Genomic DNA, 25,840 nt, shown 5'->3' with positions numbered 1-25,840 from the left:
GATCTAATGTTTGGTTTAATTGTGTGAGCCGGCCGGAGTGGCCGTACGGTTCTAGGCGCTACAGTCTGGAGCCGAGCGACCGCTACGGTCGAAGGTTCGAATCCTGCCTCGGGCATGGAAGTGTGTGATGTCCTTAGGTTAGTTTGGTTTAATTAGATCTAAATTCTAGGCGACTGATGACCTCAGAAGTTAAGTCGCATAGTGCTCAGAGCCATTTGAACCATTTAATTGTGTGAATTTCCTCACACAAGATGTTCAAAATGTTCACCGTCAACTGCAGTGCATTTTGCAGCTCCTGTATACAGTTGCTGTGCTTATGATCTAAACTCATTGGTACCGTCCTTTACTTGAGCGCACGCATGTAAAATACGGACGAAGTGAGGTGCGCATTGAAATGGCCAGTAAAGACAACTAAGTAGCCTAAAGTCGCTTTGGTTGTATTCGCGTCTGAGAGCTAGTGAGGGAGGAGATCTGACTGACGCTGTGATTTTCAAACAGCTGTAAGTCAGATCCGATTAAGAAAAGGGTGTATGTTCACTCAAAGTTTTTTGTTCAGAATCACCAGCACTATCACGCCTCTAAGCATGCACCTTTCCTCACCCTGTATGTTGTGTGTATTGCACACGTATATTGCAGCTTTAAAAACGTAAATGAAACGAGTTTGATTTTATGCCCTAGATACATTTGATTTATTTTGCCGTCGACGGCATGTTGGCACAATTGGGTAACGTTGGACACTCAACTTTTAGTTTTTAAAATAGTGGGCATAAAAATCAAATGTATCGATGCTGTAGCCTTGTGCGCACTAACAAGATCATTTGCAAACTTCATTATTACATGTATTTGTTGCAACTATTAATCTACATCTACATCCATACTCTGCAAGCCAGCTAACGGCGTGTGGCGGAGGGTACTTTGAGTACCTCTATCGGTTGTCACTTCTATTCCAGTCTCGTATCGTTCGTGGAAAGAAAGACTGTCGGTATGCCTCTGTGTGGGCTCTAATCTCTCTGATATTATCCTCATGGTCTCTTCGCGAGATGTACGTAGGAGGGAGCAATATACTGCTTCACTCCTCGGTCAAGGAATGTTCTCGAAACTTCAACAAAAGCCCGTACCGAGCTACTGATCGTCTCTCCTGCAAAGTCTTCCACTGGAGTTTATCTATCATCTCCGTAACGCTTTCGCGATTACTAAATGATCCTGTAACGAAGCGCGCTGCTCTCCGTTGGATCTTCTCTATCTCTTCTATCAACCCTATCTGGTACGGATCCCACACTGCTGAGCAGTATTCAAGCAGTGGGCGAACGAGTGTACTGTAACCTACTTCCTTTGTTTTCGGATTGCACTTCCTTAGGATTCTTCCAATGAATCTCAGTCTGGCATCTGCTTTACCGACGATCAACTTTATATGATCATTCCATTTTAAATCACTCCTAATGCGTACTCCCAGATAATTTATGGAATTAACTGCTTCCAGTTGCTGACCTGCTATATTGTAGCTAAATGATAAAAGTTCTTTCTTTCTATGTATCCACAACACATTACACTTATCTACATTGAGATTCAATTGCCATTCCCTGCACCATGCGTCAATTCGCTGCAGATCCTCCTGCATTTGTTACAACCTCTCGATATACCACAAGTGAACTTCCGATGTTATCCACAAGGTCATTTACATATATTGTGAATAGCAACGGTCCTACGACACTCCCCTGCGGCACACCTGAAATCACTCTTACGTCAGAAGACTTCTCTCCATTGAGAATGACATGTTGCATTCTGTTATCTATGAACTCTTCAATCCAATTACACAATTGGTCTGAGAGTCCATTTGCTCTTACTTTGTTCATTAAACGACTGTGGGGAACTGTGTCGAACGCCTTGCGGAAGCCAAGAAACTTGGCATTTACCTGGGAACCCGTGTCTATGACCCTCTGAGTCTGGTGGACGAATAGCGCGAGCTGGGTTTCACACGATCGTCTTTTTCGAAACCCGTGCTGGTTCCTACAGAGTAGATTTCTAGTCTCCAGAAAAGTCATAATACCCGAATAGAATATGTGTTCCAAAATTCTACAACTGATCGACGTTAGAGATATAGGTCCATAGTTCTGCACATCTATTCGACGTCCCTTCTTGAAAACGGGGATGACCTGTGCCCCTTTTCCAATACTTTGGAACGCTACCTTCTTCTAGGGACCTACGGTACACCGCTGCAAGAAGGGGGGGGAGGGGGGGGGGGCGAGGTCCTTCGCATACTCTGTGTAAAATCGAACTGGTATCCCATCAGGTCCAGCGGCCTTTCCTCTTTTGAGCGATTTTAATTGTTTCTCTATCCCTCTGTCGTCTATTTCGATATCTACCATTTTGTCATCTGTGCGACAATCTAGAGAGGGAACTACAGTGCAGTCTTCCTCTATGAAACAGCTTTGGAAAAAGACATTTAGTATTTTGGCCTTTAGTTAGTTAATACTATAAACAACGCTATACTCTTTTTCGTGCCGTAATAATACTGAAACTGTTACGTTAATTAAATTATGGCAGTTGGTAACAAAGAATTCTTTACAACCTTTCAAGTCATACTTCGGCATGTAACGGGGTCTACACGGGAACGATGTGCTACTGACTCACTGCAGAGTATCACTTGCACGGGCCCGTGAATTTTGTTTGTGTTGATACAAACATGCGTCCGTCTGCGTTTGACCTGTACGCACACGGCTTCAGTAGCTGCACTGCTGCCATCTAGCAGCAATGTGATCAACGGCGGGCTCCGCTGTAGCTGCTCGTGCCACCTACAGACAGTATTGATAAATAGTAGCAGGTCTTCTGCTGACCGTGATGCACATCGCGGTGGGTGCTGGGTCTGGTGAGGGGAGGGGAGAGGGAAGAATGGCGTCACGTGACGTCTCGGCGCACCTGCTTGGCGCCAGGTGTTCTGTCTGAGAGACAATTAAGGCAGCACCTGCGGCGGCGGGCACGCGACACAGGCTGCCGTGTAGCCGCCGTCCAGGGGTGGGCATCTTTGCAGCCCGTACTCTCACGCCGCAGCCGCAGTGTCGGGTATACTTGCTTCTTGCTGTCGGGACAAGGTTAAATGCTAAAACCCTGCACCAGCTACGATACGTTTTTTCATGCACCGCACGACGCGTTTCCAGAATTTATTCCCATTATGAAGTGCAAATATTGACTAACATTGGTATTTTAGGTGATGTTTGCGTATGTATTCTTCTGCCACTACAACAGATACTAGTTCACATTGCAATAAAAATCACAAATACTCAGATTCAAGAATATACAGAACAACATGCAAAACTTGCTCAAGCTACTACACAGGGCAGACACACAGACCTTCATGCTAGACACACTGAACACGCCAACTGTTAACACTCTAACATTCTGCGTGGTGTCTGTTTGTTCTATATCGTGTCTCCCTACCACTTCCGCGCAACGACGCTCTGAGCGTGTTTTTTAGGGAATTGACTAGTTTGAACCTGGGACCTGTTGCTGGTAAGGAGACGCCAAACCACACATGACATGTAGAGTTCAGAAGAGTTCAGTGAGACTAGCGATGATATAATCAAATACTTAATGATTTCAGCGTCAGCTCCACTGCACTCCCTGTAAAAGAATCTTAATACTAATTAAATTTAGTGGAAGGGGTTCAAGGCTTTCCTATTTTTAGTTAGCTGGTAAAATAACGTCGAAAATCAGTTAAGTTTACCATTGGAAATTTTATTCTACTCACAAAACATCGTTTATAAATTGCACTATTGATAAAAGGAAATGTTTTAATACAGGATGGGAAAAACCAACTGCGTTCAACAAAAATGTGAACGAATATACCCTGAATGGGTTTGAAAACATAGACTGGCTGGGTGAGATTAAGATATGTGAACACAAAATAAGCAGTCTTGCATATGCGGATGACTTAGTTGTGATGGCAGACTCGATTGAAAGTTTGCAAAGTAATATTTCAGAGCTAGATCAGAAATATAAGGACTTTGGTGTGTAGATTAGCATCTCCAAAACGAAAATAATGTCAGTGGGAAAGAGATATAAACGGATTGAGTGCCAAATGGGAGGAACCAAGTTAGAACAGGTGGACGGTTTCAAGTACTTAGGATGCATATTCTCACAGGATGGCAACATAGTGAAAGAACTGGAAGTGAGGTGTAGCAAAGCTAATGCAGTGAGCGCTCAGCTACGATCTACTCTCTTCTGCAAGAACGAAGTCAGTACCAAGACTAAGTTATCTGTGCACCGTTCAATCTTTCGACCAACTTTGTTATATGGGAGCGAAAGCTGGATGGATTCAGGTTACCTTATCAACAAGGTTGAGTTTATGGATATGAAAGTAGCTAGGATGATTGCAGGTACTAGTAGATGGGAACAATGGCAGGAGGGTGTCCACAATGAGGAAATCAAAGAAAAACTGGGAATGAACTCTATAGATGTAGCAGTCAGGGCGAACAGGCTTAGATGGTGGGGTCATGTTACACGCAGGGGAGAAGCAAGGTTACCCAAGAGACTCATGGATTCAGCAGTAGAGGGTAGGAGGAGTCAGGGCAGACCGAGGAGAAGGTACCTGGATTCGGTTAAGAATGATTTTGAAATAATAGATTTAACATCAGAAGAGGCACCAATGTTAGCACTGAATAGGGGATCATGGAGGAACTGTATAAGGGGGGCTATGCTCCAGACTGAACGCTGAAAGGCATAACAGTCTTAAATGACGATGATGATGATGATGATGATGATGGGTTTCCAAGTTCTACAATGGATCGAAGGATGACCTATGCCATATCACATCTATAATTTAGGTTTAAATTAAGTTTCACAGAAGACAAAACTATCAAAATGGTGTACAGTGACCCTCAATTATCTTTAATTACTTATCTAACTTGTCGTAAATTACAGTGGCTGATGTGGCTTCTCAATAACTATATAACAGAAAAATCATCGCGTAAGTGGCAAATGTGAACACCATGAGCTTTAATTGACGATCGACACTAGTATTACGCAAAAAGGGGGTGTAACAGATGAGACTTCTGCAGTTCTGAGTGAAGCTTTATGCGCTGTTATGCGGCATCGCGTGCGTTCATTACCTTGTCGGTGTTCGTCAGGGGGCGGCAGACAGCTCAGCTCCGCTCACCTCTCCGTCTCGGAAGCAACTCTCTCCTAACTTCTCCTTACTACAATTTACCGAAGTCGGTTTAAAAAAACTATCTGGCTGTGCTTTCATCTGACCAATCAGGGTCTCAATGTTAACCTTAAGCTCCGCCTATAAAAATTCCTTCAATCCAATGAGAAACGTTATACTATTCGTGGTGGGGCAATGTTTTTAAAGTTTGCAATGTAACAGAGATGCGGAAAAGTCTCATGCTAAAATTTGCAGCTGGTGTGGTCCTTTTAGCGTTATCGTAAGATCTATACAGTTCTTCTGGAGGGCTCTATCTTTTAACATGGGCTAGGGGGTGGTCCTGACGTAACAGAGACGCGAAAAAGTCTCACGCTAAAACTTGCAGCTGGGGTGGTCCTAGTGGTTAGCTGGCTACGTGGGTGTCCGTCCCTTATCGTAGGGCCATCTTGATTAACACGGTACACAGTTCTGCACTCAGCTTCTGTTCTCGTTCCTCCCCTGGGAACTGCATCTGTCTCATGGTGGGAAGGTATGACATGCATTTAGGCATTCTTGTGTTAGTCTGCGGTATTCCATTTGCTCACTCGTTGCTCGTATTACTTTGGTTAATTTAATGTCAAGATTTATTCGGAGCTATGTGACGTACTACTGGATTTGCTTATCATGTCAGGGTTTTCATGGAAGGTGTTGGATTTGCCTGACACCTTACAACACACGTAAACACTTCACAAAATCAACCAAAGCAATGCACATAATAAAACATTGTACAACCATTTACAAACATAGAAGGAATCTTAAGATAACCTATCACTTCCAGAAACCACGTACAAAGGAATTATTAGTGGAGCTGTACACCACAAAAAGTCAGGAGAGAAACTACACAGTGAATCTATTAATTTGTTAAAATATTTCTGTTGCAGGTAATGACTGTACCGAATACATAAACGTGTTCATTGCTTTATGCAATCCACTAAATAACTGAAAAATAGTATAAAATCCATATAAACATAATGTAAAAGTTCGTTTGTTCAAAATCATGTTTCTCTGAAAGTTCTTGACTGGCTGTTTTGAAATTTCGACACAACGTTGTATTCCAATATGGGCTGTATTTTTTAAAAACATATATATTCCAGTGCAACGTTGTGGAAAAATTTCAGAGCATTCAGTTCGGAGATTTGCGATTGAGAACATTGACAGTTTGTATATAGCTGCAAATATAGATGTTCTTTTCTTAAGAATCTCAAATTTCCGAAAGTTTTTCACCGATTGCTTTGAAATGTTGACACGACGTTGCATTCGAATGCTCACATTTTTATAAACCTACAGATGCGCCATCTGGTATATATGTAATATATTTGTAATAAAAGGGAAAACTTTATAAAAATGTAAGTATTGGTTTATTTAAAATCGATAGTCTCCGAAAGTGTAACAACCGTTTAGACACATGTAGACTATATACCGTACTTTTTACTATATAAATATATACACTGAAGAGCCAAAGAAACTGGTACACCTGTCGAATATCGTGCTGGGACCCCGCGAGCATGCAGAAGCGTCGCAACACGGCGTGGCATGGACTCGACTAATGTCTAACGCAGTACTGTATGGAGCTGACACCATGAATCCTGGAGCGCTGTCCATAAATCCATAAGAGTACGAAGGAGTGAAGATCTCTTCTGAACAACACGTTGCAAGGCATCCCAGATACGCTCAATAATGCTAATGTCTGGGGAGTTTGGTGGCCAGCGGAAGTGTTTAAACTCAGAAGACTGTACCTGGAGGCATTCTGTAGCAATACTGGACGCGTGGGGTGTAGCATTGTCCTGCTGGAATTGCCCAAGTCCGTCGGAATTCACAATGCTCATGAATGGGTGCAGGTGATGAGACAGGATGCTTACATACGTGTCACCTGTCAGAGTCGTATTTAGATGTATCAGATATCCCATATCACTCCAATTGCATGCGCTCCACACCACCAGCTTGAACAGTCCCTTGCTCACATGCAGGGTCCATGGGTTCATGAGGCTGTCTCCATACCCGTACAGCCCATCCGCTCGATAGAATTTGAAATGAGACTCGTCCGACAGGCAACATGTTTCCAGTCATCAACAGTCCAATGGCGGTGTTGACGGGCCAGGCGAGGCTTAAAGCTTTGCGTCGTGCAGCCATCAAGGGTACATGAGCGTGCCTTCGGCTCCAAAAGCCCATATGGATGATGTTTCTTTGAGTGGTTCGCGCGATGACACTTTGTTGATGGCCCACTTCATCGCTACCTCAGAGGTGCTGTGGAAATTTGTTGTAAGTTCCTATGGGACCAAATTGTTGCGGTTATCGGTCCCTAGGCTTACGCACCACTTAACCTAACTTAAACCAACTTACGCTAAGGACAACACACACCCACATGGCCGAGGGAGGACTCGAATCTCCGACAGGGGCAGCTGCGCGAACCGTGGCAAGACGCCCTAAACCGCGCAGCTACCCCGCGCGTCTGGAGGTACTGTGTCTCATCGCTCGTGCGCCTACTATAACGCCACGTTCAGACTCACTTAAATCTTGATAACCTGCCATTGTAGCTGCAGTAACTGATTAATAACTGCCCCAGACACTTGGCCGGCCGGAGTGGCCGTGCGGTTCAAGGCTTCAGTCCGGAACCGCGTGACCGCTACAGTCGCAGGATCGGATCCTGCCTCGGGCATGGATGTTTGTGATGTCCTTAGGTTAGTTAGGTTTAACTAGTTCTAAGTTCTAGGGGACTTATGACCTCAGCAGTTGAGTCCCAGCCGGCCGAAGTGGTCGTGCGGTTAAAGGCGCTGCAGTCTGGAACCGCAAGACCGCTACGGTCGCAGGTTCGAATCCTGCCTCGGGCATGGATGTTTGTGATGTCCTTAGGTTAGTTAGGTTTAACTAGTTCTAAGTTCTAGGGAACTAATGACCTCAGAAGTTGAGTCCCATAGTGCTCAGAGCCATTTTGAACCAGACACTTGTTGCCTAATATAGGCGTTGCCGACCGCAGAGCCGTATTCTGCCTGTTTACATTGCATTTGAATACGCACGCCTATGCCAGTTTCTTTGGCGCTTCAGTGTATAGAATATACAACAGTGAACTGTTAACATGCAGGAAAGTTGTATTTTTGTATTTAGACGAGATGAACAGAGAGAGTTGATGATGATGTTTTGGTTTGTGGGGAGCTTAACTACACGGTTACCAGCGCCCGTGCAAATTCACAACCTTTGTAAGTAGGCTGTTTATGTTTTCTTTATGTAAGTAGGCTGTTTAGATTTTTATATTGGTAACGCCGCCGCCACGTAGCGGTCTCTGTATGAAAATGAAATCACTGGCTGTGCTGTGTGCAGTCTGTGGCTAGTTTGCATTGTTGTCTGCCATTGTAGAGGGGCAGCTGGATGTTAACAGCGCGTAGCGTTGTGCAGCTGGAGGTGAGCCGCCAGCAGTGGTGGATATGGGGAGAGAGATGGCGGAGTTTTGATAATTTGTAATACTGGATGTCAATTATGAATATTAAGGTAAATACATTGTTTGTTCTCTATTAATATCTTTCATTTGCTAACTATCCCTATCAGTAGTTAGCGCCTTCAGTAGTTTGAATCTTTTATTTAGCTGGCAGTAGTGGCGCTCGCTGTATTGCAGTAGTTCGAGTAATGAAGATTTTTGTAAGGTAAGTGATTTCTGAAAGGCATAGTTTAATGTTACTCAGGGCCATTCTTTTGCAGGGATTTTTGATAGATTGCGTTGCGCTAAAATTATTGTGTGTCAGGTTAAGCACAGTCGTGTACAATTGTTCTAAGGGGACGTTTCATATGTCGACACTTAGCCTAGGATACCTCACTGGAATCTTATGATTTTTTCTTGTAGTTTGTGTATTTAGTGTAGCTTTTGTTTATTGCTAGTGCGTAATTGTAGAGAGAATCTCCTTTGTAGTTGCAGTCTTTCATTGTTGTACTGTAAAACAGTTGTGGCATGCATGTAGATTTGCACCAAGTATTTCGCAGCTGCGCTTGTAATTAACTACATATTATTTTCAGTGCTATGTTTTGTGTTCTCTTATTTTTGCTATTCAAATTGTGCTTTTCTGTGTTATCGTGTGAAATATTGTGACAATAATGGCGTGTGAAAAACGTAACACTCGGCTCCAAAGTAAACTGAGAAATGACAGTGAAGACGAAAGCAGTGTGTTGGCCCCACCATGTAATGAATTAACTAATATTCAAAGTAGTAATTTGGTAACTGTGCATAGGGAAATGGAGCGGGCGTCAAACAATGCCGTAGGCAGTGAAACAGGTAGTGAACAGGGAAGCATTATCGATCGATCGGTCGGCAACAGCTCGCCTCAGGAATCCGAAATGATAGGACACAATGTTGCAAATACTGTAGATTCAGGTTTTGCGTCCTCACCGTTTTCTCAAATGAGTCAAGACACATTTTCCGCTTGTCAAAATGTGAATGTTGCCGGTGCAAATTCACTGCCGAAAAGCACTGAGGAACATGTTTCAGACACCAGTGCATTGTTATTAGAGTTAATACAACAAATGGGACAAAGGCTACAAAAGTTAGACACAATGCTTGAACAAAATCAGAAACAAATGGGACAAAATCTTCAAAAGTTAGACACAATGGAACAAAATCTTCAGAAGTTAGACACAATGGAGCAAAATCAGAGACAAACACAGCAAAAGCTGCATAAGTTAGACACAATGGAACAAAATCTTCGGAAGTTAGACACCACACTTGAACAAACACGTGAAGATTTAACTACTGAGTTTCATAACATTGAATCGAAATGTCAAAAAGTCTGTAATGACGTAAAAACACAAATTTGTGAGCATTTTCAGCCTATTTTTTCGCGGCATGAAAATGCATTACAGAATCACGAAGCAGCCATAAAAGAACTGCAAACTATTGTTCATGAAAATCATGAGACCTTGCAAGCTAAAATGGACTCAGTTGCATCTACCGATTCGGTTACGCAACTTGCAAAAACTCAGGAAAACTTAAAGGACACAGTAGATACTCTGAAAATTGGTTCAGAAAGACACATGGAGGAAATTAGTTCATTATCAGAGAAAGTAGTTGAACTTTCGGATCAGCTAAATAATTTATCTGCGAAGGTAGATGATAATCTGAATGACACATAAGAGTGCGAACAAATTAGGAAACTGAAACAAAATCTGAATCAAATTAATACGCAACACCAAAGAGAAATCCGGGAAGTACAAGATCAGCTGACACAGGTAATACAAGAATTACATATTTCAGAGGACACTCGCGCGCCAACACGGGAAGAGGAACTTAGAAATACGGAAAAGCCACAAAATAATAGCACAGGGCATTTCGGTAATTATGAAAGAAATTGGCAAGGTACACCGAATTTTGAGATGGAACTGCCGACACGACGTAACAATGACCGATATGCTACTCGCCGACACGATGATTTTGACTATAAGCTGTTCATTACTACACGTAAATTCAAAACGTGTAAGAATTCTGCCAACGACATTCATCCACAAGCGTGGCTCCATCAATTCTCTCATTGTTTCCCTCCCAACTGGTCATTGGAACACAGGTTAGAATTTATGTGTGGCTACTTAGAGAATGAACCAGGTGTAAGAATGCAATCGGTCATTCACGATTGTCACAGTGAAGGAGATTTTTATCATGCCTTCCTCTCAGCATATTGGTCTCAAGCTACACAAGACCGAGTAAAACATAGCATCATAATGATGAAACACTTTGAAAAATCTGAATTTTCCAGTCTTGTCAAATATTTTGAAGACATGTTGCACAAGAATCAGTACCTGTCAAACCCATACAGCCCCTCAGAACTCATCCGCATTTGTTTAATCAAGTTACCTGAACATTTACGACATATTATTTTAGCAGGACGTTGCAAAGACGACATTGAAGCTTTTCAGGGACTGTTACAAGAATTAGAAATTGACACAGACAGTCGTGGGATGCGAAAACAGGAAAACAATCACTACAGGTCACATCCGTCACAATTCCGTGACGACAGAAACGATAACTGGACGCAACAAGGCTATTCTCACCACGCAAATCGTGACCAAAATAGACACCACCCGTATGACAACTGTTTGCAGAGTAGTAATAATTACAGGGAAAGATCACCTCTCCGCAGTAATGACTATCACAGAGACAATCAGAGAAACAGACAATATGGGAACCAAAATAATTATTATCAAGGGAGACAAAATAACTTTAGACGCAACGGTCCAGCGCGCAGTTACGAATCAGGGAGAAATTCTCCACCAAGTGACCAACAAGAAAGATACTATCGAATCTACCGACATGACGACAGACGATATGATCGTAACGACATACCTGAATTGCATCAGAACTGGCGAGATTTAAACAGAGCAGAGCACTCTCGTCACGATGAATTTGTAGAAGTTAGGTCTCCAAATCCCAATAACGACGCGCGCCAACAAAGAGACAATAGGCAATGACTCACTCCGCTGACAGCCACAATACGTACTTATGAAACTGACGACGGAGCTGCCGTAGCTAGTAATTACGTAAAAATGGAAGACATTAGGGACATCTTACTCCAGGAACACGACGTAAAACATAACAACATTGCATATCCTGTGATTCACATTACTGTAAATGACGTAAAATTTACGGCAGTACTTGACTCTGGCAGTCCCATTTCAGTAATTAGTGAAACAGCTTTTAGCAAATGCAACAAATCGAACGATTGCCCCACACTTCCGTTACGTAAGATTAAATTACAAGGTGCAATCTTTGGAAAAAGTGTAGATGTACGCCAACAAACCAATTTAGAATTCTTTTGCCAAAGCCACAGCTTCTCTATGAACTTTCTTATTGTTCCATTATTGTCGACGGAAATTGTACTGGGAGTAGACTTTTTGAATGAATACAAAGCAGTCTTAAGCTTTCACGATGCTGAAATAAGTTTAGAGAAAGAAGGTAAGTCAATAGCTTTGATTTGAAGACTGGCTCTCAAACCATGATGAGGAAATTAATCGGCTTTACCTTCTGTTAGATAACAGTTCGGAATTTTCTACGGAACTAGACACTAACAATCACTCTGCAAGTACTGACAGGGATGACATCGACAGCATATTTGAAATTAATGAGTTAATTCAGAATAAAATTCAAACAATTGAGAATTGTAATGACACTGATAGGCAGGACCTTTTTGAGATTTTACAAGCACATTCCACAGTTTTTACTTACAAAACAGGAACAATCAAGGGATTTCAATACCAATTTCGTGTTCATGTGCATACTAAATTTTGTGTTAGACCATACGTAATTCCAGAACATTATAGGGACCGTGTTAGAACAGAAATACAATCTGTGCTTGACGAGGGCATTATTGAGCCTGCAGTAAGCTCATACAACAATCCGTTACATGTTGTTGAGAAGAAAAATGGATCGATCAGACTTGTCTTAGATTCGAGACAAATCAATACTATCATTATTCATGAAACAGACAGGCCGCAGACGATGGAAGAACTTCTTCAAAATTTTAATGGTGTAAAAGTGTTGTCTTCCATTGATCTCAGATCTAGCTTTTATCAGATCGAACTTCATCCAGAATGCAGAAAATACACAGCTTTCCTTTGTTTCGGCGTTTGTTATCAGTTTCGGAAACTTCCTTTTGGTTTGAACATTTCTTCGGCAGCATTCATTCGTGGGTTAAATTCCATATTACCTGAGTTCTTAAAACGTCACATCACCTTATATGTGGACGATATTCTAATAGCAGAAGCTTCATGGGAACAACATAACCGCATCCTCAACAGTTTGTTACGTATTTTTGCAGAATCTGGAATTACAGTTAACTTGGAAAAGTCTGAATTCGGTAGGACAAAGGTGAAGTTTTTGGGACATATTATTTCTTCTGAAGGCATTCAGCCGGATCCTGAAAAGTTAGAAGCAATCAGAGCCATTCCAGTTCCATCCACAAAAAAACAAGTCCGTAGTTTTCTAGGTCTCGTAAATTTTTACCGTGTTTTCTGAATATGCAAATTCTAGTTACACCAAAACTTTGTTCTCTCACTGGAAAAAATACTATTTGGGACTGGGACGAACAAGGACAGTTGGAATTCAATTCTTTGAAAGAAGCGTTACTTCACGCGCCAATACTAGCTCATCCAGATCTGTCACAAGATTTCTGCCTTAGCACGGATTCTTCTAAAGTCGGTCTTGGTGCCCACTTATTTCAAGAAGCCATAGAAAATGACACTACTGTTCAGAAAACCATTGCTTTTGCTAGCCGAGTGCTAAGAAAATCTGAAAAAAATTATTCCGTTACTGTATTAGAAGCTTTAGCTATCGTTTGGGCATTTAACAAATTCCGTTTCTTTCTTTCTGGTAAGCACGTAAAAGTATACAGTGATCATCGTGCATTACAATTTCTTATGTCTTCAAAATTAAATCATGATAGGTTAAAACGTTGGGCATTGTTTCTGCAAGAATTCCGCTTCACAATAGTCTACATTCCCGGCAAGGAGAACATTGTTGCGGACGCGCTGTCACGCGCACCGGCTGGCCTTGAGAAAAGTAACACAGAAGGCAACCTCGAGAAAAATTTCAGTATTCTTTACATTCAGAAAGTCGCCTTTGAAATCTTCATCACCACATCTTTAAAGGACATTGCTCATGAACAAGATAAAGATCCGATTTGGAAAGACATCAAAAGTAAATGGCATGAAAAGACACACACTCAGATTCGGCATTATTACCTGGTTAGAAACAACATACTCTTTAAACGCTGCACTGTTGATGACAAGCTATGGGTACTTTGCATTCCAGACGATTTTGTTAATAAGCTCATTTGGTACATTCATTTCAGCTACGCACATTTTGGCCCACGAAAATGTTATCATATTCTTCGAACGACTTGTTATTTTAACAATATGGAAAAGCGAATTCGAAGAGTCTTGTCTATTTGCAAACTTTGTCAAAAGGCGAAACCGTCTACTATCTCACATCATGCTCCGTTGTTTCCAATTATTCCTTCTAAATTAAAAGAATTTGCTGCTGTTGATCTTTTGGGACCCCTTGTCAGAACATCGAATGGATTTTCGTACGTTCTAGTCGCTGTTGAACTTACTTCAAAATTTGTTTCTTTCACTCCGTTACGTAAAGCCACTGGACGGTCTGTATCCAACGCCTTTGTTAAAAATTTCTTACGTGAAGTTGGACACGTTAGTAAAGTCATTTCAGATAACGGACCGTAATTCAGATCTGCTGTTTGGTCACGCATGCTTCGGAATCATAAAATCAAACCTGTTTTTATTTCATTGTATTCACCACATTGTAACCCGTCTGAACGGATTATGAAAGAAATCAATAAGCTTTGCAGACTTTATTGTCACAGAAAGCATCAGAATTGGGACAGATATTTACACTTATTTCAAAATGTGCTGAATGAAATGTCTCATGATTCCACTGCTTTACCACCTACTCTTGTACTAAAGAATGAAGAACCACCGAACAGAATCAGAGAGCTTGTACCTTTCCCGAATACACGTAAACTTCGACACAAAGACATAATTGATTTGGCTCTTAAAAATATAAAATCTGCAGCAGACAAAAGGAGAAAACTACACGGTAAAGCAAATGCAAAGAAATTATATATTGGTCAGAAAGTTCTCATTAAAGCTCATTCATTGTCACATAAGAAGAAACACTTGAGTCACAAATTCTTTCTAGTTTACAATGGACCTTACAGAATCCTACGTATACCACATGGTAATTGCGTTGAAGTTGAAACTCTGCGTACTAGGAAGAGTAAAGGTTTACACCACATTTCACATGTAAAACCATTTATTGACAGATAATCTGCTTTTTAACTTAGTCTTTGCAATTTTCACTTCACGCTACTTGTACAATTTGTCACACTTACAAACTGTTAACATGCAACTATGTTTTAAAGCTAACTAACTATCCAGTCAAGAACATATGTAACTTAGAAAAGTAATAGCGAATGCATTGTTATTGCTAACAGACGACACAGTGTTGTTATTTATACATTCCTCCTTGTTAGTTGCACGATTACGTAACGAATATACGGCTTACATACTTAGAACATATACCAGGACTGCTAATGAGATTTTCATGCAACATTTTGGTTTGCTTGAGAGTGGATTCTGGATTTGAGGTGCTTTCTGTGAAATGCCAGATGACACAGTGGTTAGTTTATGTGACAGCTACACGATTTTATCACGACGCTGCTAATGCGTGACAATTTACAATGTTGCTTTTGCGGTGTATCTGTTTCATATCTGCACAGTTTTTTCTGAATTCTTCTATAAAGTGAGACATGTTTATTGGTGACTTTTGTGGTATGGCTACAAGGAGACAGCCTTTTCCGTAGGACAACAATACGTTACAGCACAGTACTTTCCTCATCACAGCAATAAGCGTAATAACTAAGTTATCTATACGCAAAGCATTTCACTTTTGTGTATCATGAGGAAAGTACATTGACTTCTGCAGAACTTAGCTTTCGGAGGACAATAACTACGACTCTTCCCAGAGATTATCTTACAGCAAGACGCACATTTAGCGCTACAGGACACGTATTTGAGTGATTAATTTTGTACTTAAAACATTTATTTTTAAAGATTTTAGAATTACAAAGAAGGTTTTTTGTGATACATTTCATTCCATTGCTGTAATCTGTAACACCTGAGGGTATAATTACAATAAACCTCAGGGGGGTACACGCCTACTTTGTGTACCATGTGTTTGGCAAGCACAAGGAGCCCTAGCTAATATGGTATTTGCTTATACAATTTAACACATCGGTACCATATTTCTCTAATACATAAATTACACAGCTATCTGATCATTTAACTGAGAGATAAACTTTTTTTTTTAAATCAGTGACACATGTTTATGCAATTACACAGTTGGGTAACTTCACACTTACGAAATTGTATTTTGTCTGTACTTTGTAAACTGTTCATATTTTTTCAGAACCATTGTGATACTATGAGAGCTTTGAATGATGTATTTGGTAAGGGAGAATGATTTTAAAGTACGTTTGAGATAGATGACACTACTGAAATGAGCAGAGAATTTTCTTTAGGTTTTGAAATTATTGCAGAAAGCTACGACGTTTTTGAGATTTGACTGAGGTGTTATGATGTTATTATTACGACGACGATGTGTATTATGCTGTTGAGGTATGTTTATGTCAATAAGATGATGCTACCATATATGAGGAATGTGATTACGTGTTTATATGTATATGAATAATGAAAGAAGTTAAGGACTCTTGACTTGTGAAAAAGGATGTTGGAAACCAAGAATCGTACTTTAAGAGTTATGAAATGTATGTATAGATGCGTGAATGTATCACAATGCTGGCGAAAATTTTTTGGACACTGTTACATTCATAAGATTTGGTTTCTACACATTTGCAACGCAAATTCTCGACCCGTGAAATTTTGTATATGAGACTGTCTCTGTAGCGGAAAAATGTCGCAAATATTTCCATAAGAATGTTAAGTGACCACCTGCACGTGCGTCGTCGGCATACAGCTGTGTCAGACACCTGGAGAACAAGCCATTAGGGTGTGCCTTTCCGGAAGCACAGGCAGAAAAAGAAAGGAGGCATATATCCCGCTAATGACATTCGTTTCTAGAAAGCATCGCAAAAACGACTTGGTCGAAATTAAAAATATATGATAACACTGTGGAGCTCTTAATTTATGATATTTACTGAAATGCCTAATAAAATGACAAGAAATATTTTTACATCTGCACACCTGATTACGACAAGCGTCTTTCTACGAGAGTTGAGAGAATTTCTACTAACTTATGAAATGTCACATGACTATTGAATGATATTTTTATGCTTTGGTTTGCGTAATTGCTTATTTCATTTGATATCTGGTTTCCAGCTGTGTTGCAGCATTGCTTTGATAAAATAAAATGCATTTGCTAATGTGAACACTTTCTGTCAACAGATCTATTAAATAATTCTTTTATGATCCACATTCTTTAAAAAAGGAGCACTTGGAAAGGAAAGAACAATAAGAAGGAACTAGTAACAGTAACACATAATTTTCTTTTCTAGTACATGGTAATATTTTTTTTCTTTTCTAGTACATGGTAATATTTCTTTTTACAATAAGTTGTTGTGGTGCACCACTTTAATTATATAGACATTAAGATGTGAATAGACATTTCCCTTGTCTGCATTGTTGTTTTTACTGTAATATTTTTTCTGCTTGAGCTATGTCATGTTTAGGCATAAGTTGCTGCTGTTTGCCAGGCATAGTGTTATTGAATTTGACTTTTGCTAATTTCTTAATGCTGCTTGCTTCGCAAATCTGCGTTTTTTTCATTGCTGTTTATATTAACTGTTTTATGTGATGCTGCATTGCCTCGTCCCTTGGTGTATATATCTGAGCTCAGTAGATTTAAGTTAGCTTAAGAGAGGTAGACTATATAAGAAACTAACTATGATGAATTGGAGGAAATGCATTAAGAAGCTATAAGAAAATAGTTTGGCCAAAAAAAGTAGTGCACAGTGGAGAAAAACTATTTTTGAAACAGGATGTGAACAGAATACAGAAAGCATGCTTGGATAGGATTGTTTTGGTGGAAACAAATGTTGAAATAAGACGAAAGATCTATCGAATGAAGTTGTGGGGTGGACTGCAGTACCAAATGTTACACTGAAAACAAACCCTGTCCTTTCCTTTTGTGTTATCCCACTATGTGTTTGTGTACCCTTGTGTATTTGTTTTCTTCCTGTCTCTGTGTAGTTTCATAGAATTTTTTTTCTTTTAATATTAAGCTACATTCACTATGATGAGGAATACTGTTATCCTCGAATATAATTGGCATTAATAATATGTTATTTACTTTGTAAAGATGTTAGAGATTATTTATTCTCTTTTAATGCTCGTGTGTAAAGTTGATGTTTCAAAAGTTATTCTGGTCGTTTATGTATTTACTTATGTCATAATTCCTGTAACACTGATGTATATGTTATTTCGATTCTTTTGTAAAGCTTGTACTACAAATGTTATCTGTATTGTTATGTTCTTTAAAGTTGTTTTTGTACCTTTGTAATTGTATTCTTATGTTATAATATTGTAATTGACACCAGGTCATCTAATTAAGTAACTTGTAAGTTACATTTCACTGCACACGTTTCTGTTGGTCATAGTATATGGACAATATGTGAGAAGTAGGGACTGTTAGTGTTTGCACGTGTGTTAATAATTCAGCAAGGGACTGGATAACAGCATTGCTGGTTCTAAGGACAATTCCAAAAACTTTGTGAGTGCACAAGTGGTGGTTATGGACTTTTTATATTAACTGCAAGACTCTTCACTGGTGATTGTGCACCCGCACAGTCACAACAGATGGCTGCTGGCTGTCTCTACATGGACTACAGTGGGTCTGCATCTTTGATGACCCACCAATACCATTATTTCTACAAGGACTGCAGTGGATCTGCACCTCTGGTGGCCCACCAATACTCTCTACCAGGACTGCAGTGGGTCTGTTCTGTGATGACCTACCTACCAATATTCGTCAGAACTTCGAATGACTCTGCTGTGGGTTTGCTCTGTTGTGGCCCATTACCTGTCAGCATGTCAAGAGTCAGCACTGTCTTTCTGTTGGAAGGACAACACTACTTCTTCAAGACTGCATGGAAATCCACTACTTCTGTGTGTAATTTCTTTTACTAATGAGAAACTGTAATTACTATTATGATGAATGATCAGGACTATCTTTATGGACTGTGAGAAAATTTTAGCTTTTGACCAACATTGTATCAATAAGTGTGTGCATTTTATATCTTTGTTACTGTAATTGTGAAAATTTTTTTTTTCAAATCTGTATTGGCCAGTGCCCAACACCATTTGTAAAAATTTTTTGTGGGGAGCATGGGGGCTATGTAAGTAGGCTGTTTATGTTTTCTTTATGTAAGTAGGCTGTTTAGATTTTTATATTAGTAACGCCGCCGCCACGTAGCGGTCTCTGTATGAAAATGAAATCACTGACTGTGCTGTGTGCAGTCTGTGGCTAGTTTGCATTGCTGTCTGCCATTGTAGAGGGGCAGCTGGATGTTAACAGCGCGTAGCGTTGTGCAGTTGGAGGTGAGCCGCCAGCAGTGGTGGATGTGGGGAGAGAGATGGCGGAGTTTTGATAATTTGTAATACTGGATGTCAATTATGAATATTAAGGTAAATACATTGTTTGTTCTCTATTAATATCTTTCATTTGCTAACTATCCCTATCAGTAGTTAGTGCCTTCAGTAGTTTGAATCTTTTATTTAGCTGGCAGTAGTGGCGCTCGCTGTATTGCAGTAGTTCGAGTAATGAAGATTTTTGTGAGGTAAGCGATTTCTGAAAGGTATAGTTTAATGTTACTCAGGGCCATTTTTTTGCAGGGATTTTTGATAGTTAGATTGCGTTGCGCTAAAATTATTGTGTGTCAGGTTAAGCACAGTCGTGTACAATTGTTCTAAGGGGACGTTTCACCTTTGCTCAACCCAATGTCGCCACTTTTCACGAATGATGATGAAATGATGAGGACAACACATACACCCCGTCATCTCGAGGCAGACAGAGAGAGAGGCGGGTAGGAGAAGATGGACAGAGAGAGGGGAGGAGGTGATGAGAGAAAGTGTGAAGGAGGAGGAGATGGACAAAGAAAGGGGGAGGGGGAGATGCAAAGAGACAGGAGAGAGAAGGAGATTGGGACGATATTCAATTTCCATACATATTAGAAATGTGTGCTTTCTCTTTTCTTCCTTTTACATTTTACTTTTAAGCAGACAGAGCCTCAGCATGATGTGACCGGGTACAGGCAGTAGAATATAGAGCACATTCGAAAATTTAAGTAGTCGATAGTGTTAATGATATAAATTGTAAGTGACAATTTGGCGTAAATAATGTAATCCACAAAAAATGGATAACCTCTGACTGTAGCTAAACTCTTTGGGAAGTTATACTGTCGTATCATCTTCGTACCATGTTTTCACACTAACAGACGGTGTGTTAGCGGCGGTTTTTGTATGCGTTAACTTCTGCACAACGAAGGAGGCGCAATACCTATAAGAAGATAGACAAAAATACTATTTTTTATAACTGCCTTTTAAAAATATCAAAAGGTTTATATTTTCCAGTTTTCCGATTACAGTGAAACCATAAAAAGAGGCAGAAGCATCACATAAAATAGCAATATACAGTAGTTGACAATGAGAATAAATTTTCGAAAGGCGCAATGTAATGCAATGTTTTATTACATAAATTATTAATCACACATTGCAGGTCTACTAAAAATCATCGAGTATGATAAATGAAATTAGCACTGCGTTCCATGCAACAATCGAACAATAGCACCTGTTGAACGAATGGCATCCCTCCATTCTTCCTTATTCACCTACCCGCACCGCACTTTCTAGTATGACCTCAGGGCAGGACAGATTTAGCGTTCTGAAAAGTCAAGAAAACCTTCGGTGAAACTGAAAGCAAAGGCGTCAACATAAAGATGGCAAAAAGAGCTCCACTGCTGCTTGCAGTAAAAAGAGTGCGCAGGTGGAAAGAGTATACTAAAGATCTCTTCCAAGGGGTAGGAAATGCCTGTTTACGTAACAAAAGAAGTGGGAGTCGATTTGGAAGACACAAACCAGAGTTACAAGTAGACAACAGACAACTTCTCCCAAAGGAAACAAATCCTTAGAAACGATCTGATAAGTAATGTAGGAAGAAACTGACGTTAAACACAACTCTGTTTGTGACCTATTATTTATTTTTTAGTACTTTTCATTCCCCACCCCTGGAATAGGAGCCGGCTGTGCGAGGTCTGACCCCCGCTGGTAGGTGTTCTACGAATTCCCAATTGGGAATATTTGACAGGGGATTTCGACTTCCCACATGTATTTTACGACCAATGATGCCGGGCGTTGTGGCCGAGCGGCTCTAGGCGCTTCAGTTCGGAGCCGCGTTGCTGCTACAGTCGCATGTTCGAATCCTGCCTCGGGCATAGATGTGTGTAGTGTGCATAGGTTAGTTAGGTTTAAGTAGTTCTAAGTCTAGGGGACTTATGATCTCAAATGTTAAGTCCCATAGTGCTTAGGGGCATTTGAACCATCTAAACCACTGAATGAGAACTATTTTTAGTTTAATTCTCGGACAATATGTCTCTCAAAAATATGCAAGTGTCAACATACAGCCAGCCGGTTGCAAATTACTGTTTGGTACACTGACCTAGCTTTCGACACCTACTAAGGGTGTCTTCATCAGAATGAAATTTTGATAAACCCTAGAAAATAATACATAGAAAATTTAGTATGGCAAAAAACCTATTAACCAAGATGACAATTGTCATGAGGTACAAAGGTTACATTTACGTTGCAAAAAAGCAATAGTCTGATTTTAGAGCAGCTAAGATCAAGTCAAAAATAAAACAAAACGTTCCAGCCTTTGCCACGTGTGCCTAGCTGGCAACAACATCAGACTGATCGGCCCACTGGCTTACATTGCTGCCACGAAAACAATACAAGTTGCGCCGCCTATCGGGCGCGCACAGTGAAATGCGCCCATTTCAAACATTATAACAGAAATAATTGAACAAAAAAAAGACAATTAATTTTAAAAACTGATATAAAGGAAAAGAGCTTGATGTATTATTGAAAATGTGCAGTAGTCAAGCATAATAAGTGTAAATAAGAGCCATATATTACGCTTTACAGAAATTACTATTACCTAAACGACAGAACAATATAGACTTTTTTTTACAAGCATCTGCACAATCCAGAAAATATTTGCGTGAAGGTAACATATCTACGAGATTCGAAAAAAATAATCTTTCGGGACAAAGGCAGGAGAATATAGTAAAAAATAAAGGAATCAAAATCTCGCGAGCAGTGGATTGACACCATTGAAAACAATTTTGTTACGTAGTTGTAACTGTTCATTGAGGAAGAGGCCATCGTTCTTAGAAATATGCTTGAAAATCTCCAGCTGTTCGAGTACTTAGAGCCTATAACCTTTCTATTCTCTATGTAAAATGGATTTGTATGCGAAAATTAGCAGATGATCAGCAAAAGTGGAATTGTGTACATTAGTACCTCTTTTTCATAATAAATGTTCCTTGTACCTGACACTAAAACACCTTCGAGTTTGTCCTATATAATAAACGGGACACGTATCACAAGTGATTTCATACACTCCTGAATTGTGTATAGGAGCAACTGTGGACTTGAGATTGTCAAAGAGATTTTTTTGCGAGTTATTGTTCATGGAAAAGGTAACTCTGAATTCATATTTCTTTAATCAGAAGACAACGAATTTTATACGAAATAGGACCTGAAAATTGAATCGAGATAACATTTTTGTACTCGTTACTGTCAGAAACAGCACTGCTGCCTAAATTGGTCACTTTGGCGTCAGCTTTAACTTTGAAGATCTTGTCAACTAACGTGGGATCATAGCCGTCATTAACTACAATACTTTTTCTTATATTCATCTCTTCATTAAGCTTGTCAGGTGATGTAGGTACAGAAATTGTACTATGAATGGCTGAATGGAAAAATGTTTGCTGATGGGAATCAGCACTGAACTAGCGGGCAAAATTTGATCTGTATAGGTGACTTTTCGAAAAACACCGAAAGAAAGTCGGTCGTTGTCAATAGCAATACTGAGGTGCAAGTAATTAAACTGACGGTCGTTATTTTCTAATTCACAATTGATGCTGATTTTTTTCGTGAAGACTATTAAAAATTTAAAACAAATGCTGAATTCCTTCCCGGGAATCACTGTATAGGATCAAAATATCGTCTACGTACAGACCATAAGACAAAATATCCTGATCAGCAACGGAAAAATGATTGAAGAATTTTTCTTCTAGCGACCTGATGAAAATATCGGCCGAGATGCCTGCAAGTGCATTGCCCATTGCCAGGCAGTCAGGCTGATGGCATAGTTTGCCACTGAAAACAAAATAGTTGTATTTTACTACTATTCTTAGCAAACGAATTAGGTCAGTGATTGTTTCAACAGAAACATTCTTTTTAAAAGTACATTTTTTCAGCGATTCAATGCTTGTTTGAAAAGAAACGTTAGTATATAGGTTCGTAATATCTAATGAAAACAATCTAGTATTCTGATCACGCTGCAGATTTTTTATTTTACTGACTAAATTTGACTATTGACGATAGAATAATTATTTCGAAAAACAAACGATATTTTTAATTTTTTCGTGAAGAAACCTTGCTAACTCATGATATTCACTGTTCATAATTGCACGTATCGGATGGTGACTTATGTACTTTAAACTGAGAAGGCATTTTTTTCCTGTGGGTACATATTAATAAGCTGTGTTTTACGAAACGGTTTAAGCAAATACGTAGCGCTGTTAACTACAAGGCTAATTTAGTTTTTATCATGGACCCTCACCTAGCTCCGAAACATTATTCTCCTCGAAAAATTGTAATGTTTTAGACACATATTCGTTCTACGTAGCAATGAGTACAGCGTTCCCTTTGTCAGACTTCGTTATAAGGGCATTGTTTTCTTTTAGTTTGATATTAATACGAGTATTTTTAATCAGTTTCTTATGACAATCATATTGACAGGAGTTTGTAATTGCATATTTCTCAGAAATGCTACATACATCATGAGCTACCCTCGTTTGTCGAGAGGCGTATACTTTGACGTTATCAAGGCCTATTTTTAGATCTACAATCATAATTTCTACAATATTGTTATCTGACAGGTTAGGTATTACAATGAATTTAAGTCCTTTTTCCAACAAGGCAGTTTCTTTTGGTGTAAAATCTACTTAAGTCTTATTAGAATTCTGTTGAAAAATTTATGCCCAGATTTTCGAATGCTACTAACGATAGACTTTTTTACAGGTAAAATGCTCTTAACATTAGCCAGTTTCTTCTTGTCTCTTTCGGCAGTAGAATTCTTGTACAACCCTTCAGTAATAAGATCCCAAAATGCATCCGTCTGAAAATTAGAATGTAAGCGAAAAATTTTAGTGAGCTCAAGATCCAAAACATGGGCCTTTTCATTTAATCTGTCCTTTTTCTTGTATAAAGCACTGATTTTGTCGGAAATAATTTTTTGAACTAAGCACTGAAATGTTTTTGGATCCTTCATGCGCTGTCTGATGTTGAAATAGGATTTGATGTAACTTAACGAAAGTCCGTTTTCTTCGCAGTGCTTATCAAACTTAATAGCCACATCTGTATTAAACAATTTTCTTCTTATATATTTGTACTTTGACACAGCCTTAGACACCTTAGCCAGTAAAAATCTTACAGTTTTAAACATGGCTGTTAGCCAGCAACCATATACTAGTTCCAAAGTAGGATTACGCAGCCAACCGGTTGCAAATTACTGTCTGGTACACTGACGTAGGTTTCGACACCTACTAAGGGTCTTTATCAGAACGAAATTTTGATAATCCTATTAACTAATACACAGAAAATTTAGTATGGCAGAAAACGCATTAGCGAAGAGGACAATTGTCATGAGGTACAAAGGTTATGCTCAAGTCAATAATAAAATAAAACGTTCCAGCCTTTGCCACGTGTGCCTAGCTAGTAACAACACCAGACTGACCGGCCCAGTGGCTTATATTGCTGACGTTGACAGTGACGATAACAACGACACATCCGGCGTGGCCCTCAGGTCAACCTACTAAATTATGCTTATCCATTACGGATATTTTAGAACCGTGACTGTATATAGAATGTAAATAAGTTATGCAAAACTGCAACCAGTCACTTTTTTGAATAATTATGTTTTATTCCATGAACCGGTTTTCGAACCTTTTCTGGTTCATCTTCAGACGGTTTCAGGAATTTACATCATTATTGCTAGCATAATGCTGGGTGCTGGCTTGCGACAGTATAGGCGGCATTTTTCGGTTAGTGTCCATCTGTCTGCCTCCATTTTGATGTCCAGTTGTTGTATCACTGCACACACTTATCCATGTTAATGCCAATCACATAAAAAAGGCTATCAACTACCTATATTATACGTAATGTACAAATAGAAATAAGATATCAGATCACCTGAAGTTTGTTCTTGTAGTAGTTTATTTATTTAATTTATTTTGTACTTCATGTTATCGCCAGTCTGATTAAAACATTTGCTCTTATATCGACATTAATACATGTAAAGAAGAACAAATTACATCTCTGTGCAATGCAAGCCTATGCCATATCTTTCTGTCAAGATCTTTGTTACAAGCAACAGTTGTAAAGCGCATGCTGAATGCTGGAAAAGTCTCGCTGTCAGAGTGTAATATATATAGTTTGTGTGGAAGTGTGTGTAGTGATACAACATCTGAACATCAAAAATGGAGGCAGACAGATGGACACTAACCGAAAAAAGCCGCCTATACTGTCGCAAGCCAGCAGCCAGCATTATGCTAGCAATAATGATGTAACTTTCTGAAACCATCTGAAGATGAACCTGAAAAGGTTCGAAAACAGGTTCATGAAATAAAACATAATTATTCAAAAAAGTGACTGGTTGCAGTTTTGTATAACTTATTTAACCTACTAAATGCTGTGTGGGTAGTGAATGTGGAAGGACTGAGGGATAATAGAACAATGACATATAAATGTGTCACTACGTCTGAGATTTGGGGCGTTGCTGTCGGATTATTTGGAAGTGGGGTGTATAAATGGAGGCTG

The sequence above is a fragment of the Schistocerca cancellata genome, chromosome 2 (genome assembly GCF_023864275.1).
Source record: "Schistocerca cancellata isolate TAMUIC-IGC-003103 chromosome 2, iqSchCanc2.1, whole genome shotgun sequence".
Lineage (NCBI taxonomy): Eukaryota > Metazoa > Arthropoda > Insecta > Orthoptera > Acrididae > Schistocerca > Schistocerca cancellata.
The sequence above is the reverse complement of the archived record's forward strand: the minus strand, read 5'-3'. Positions refer to the sequence as shown.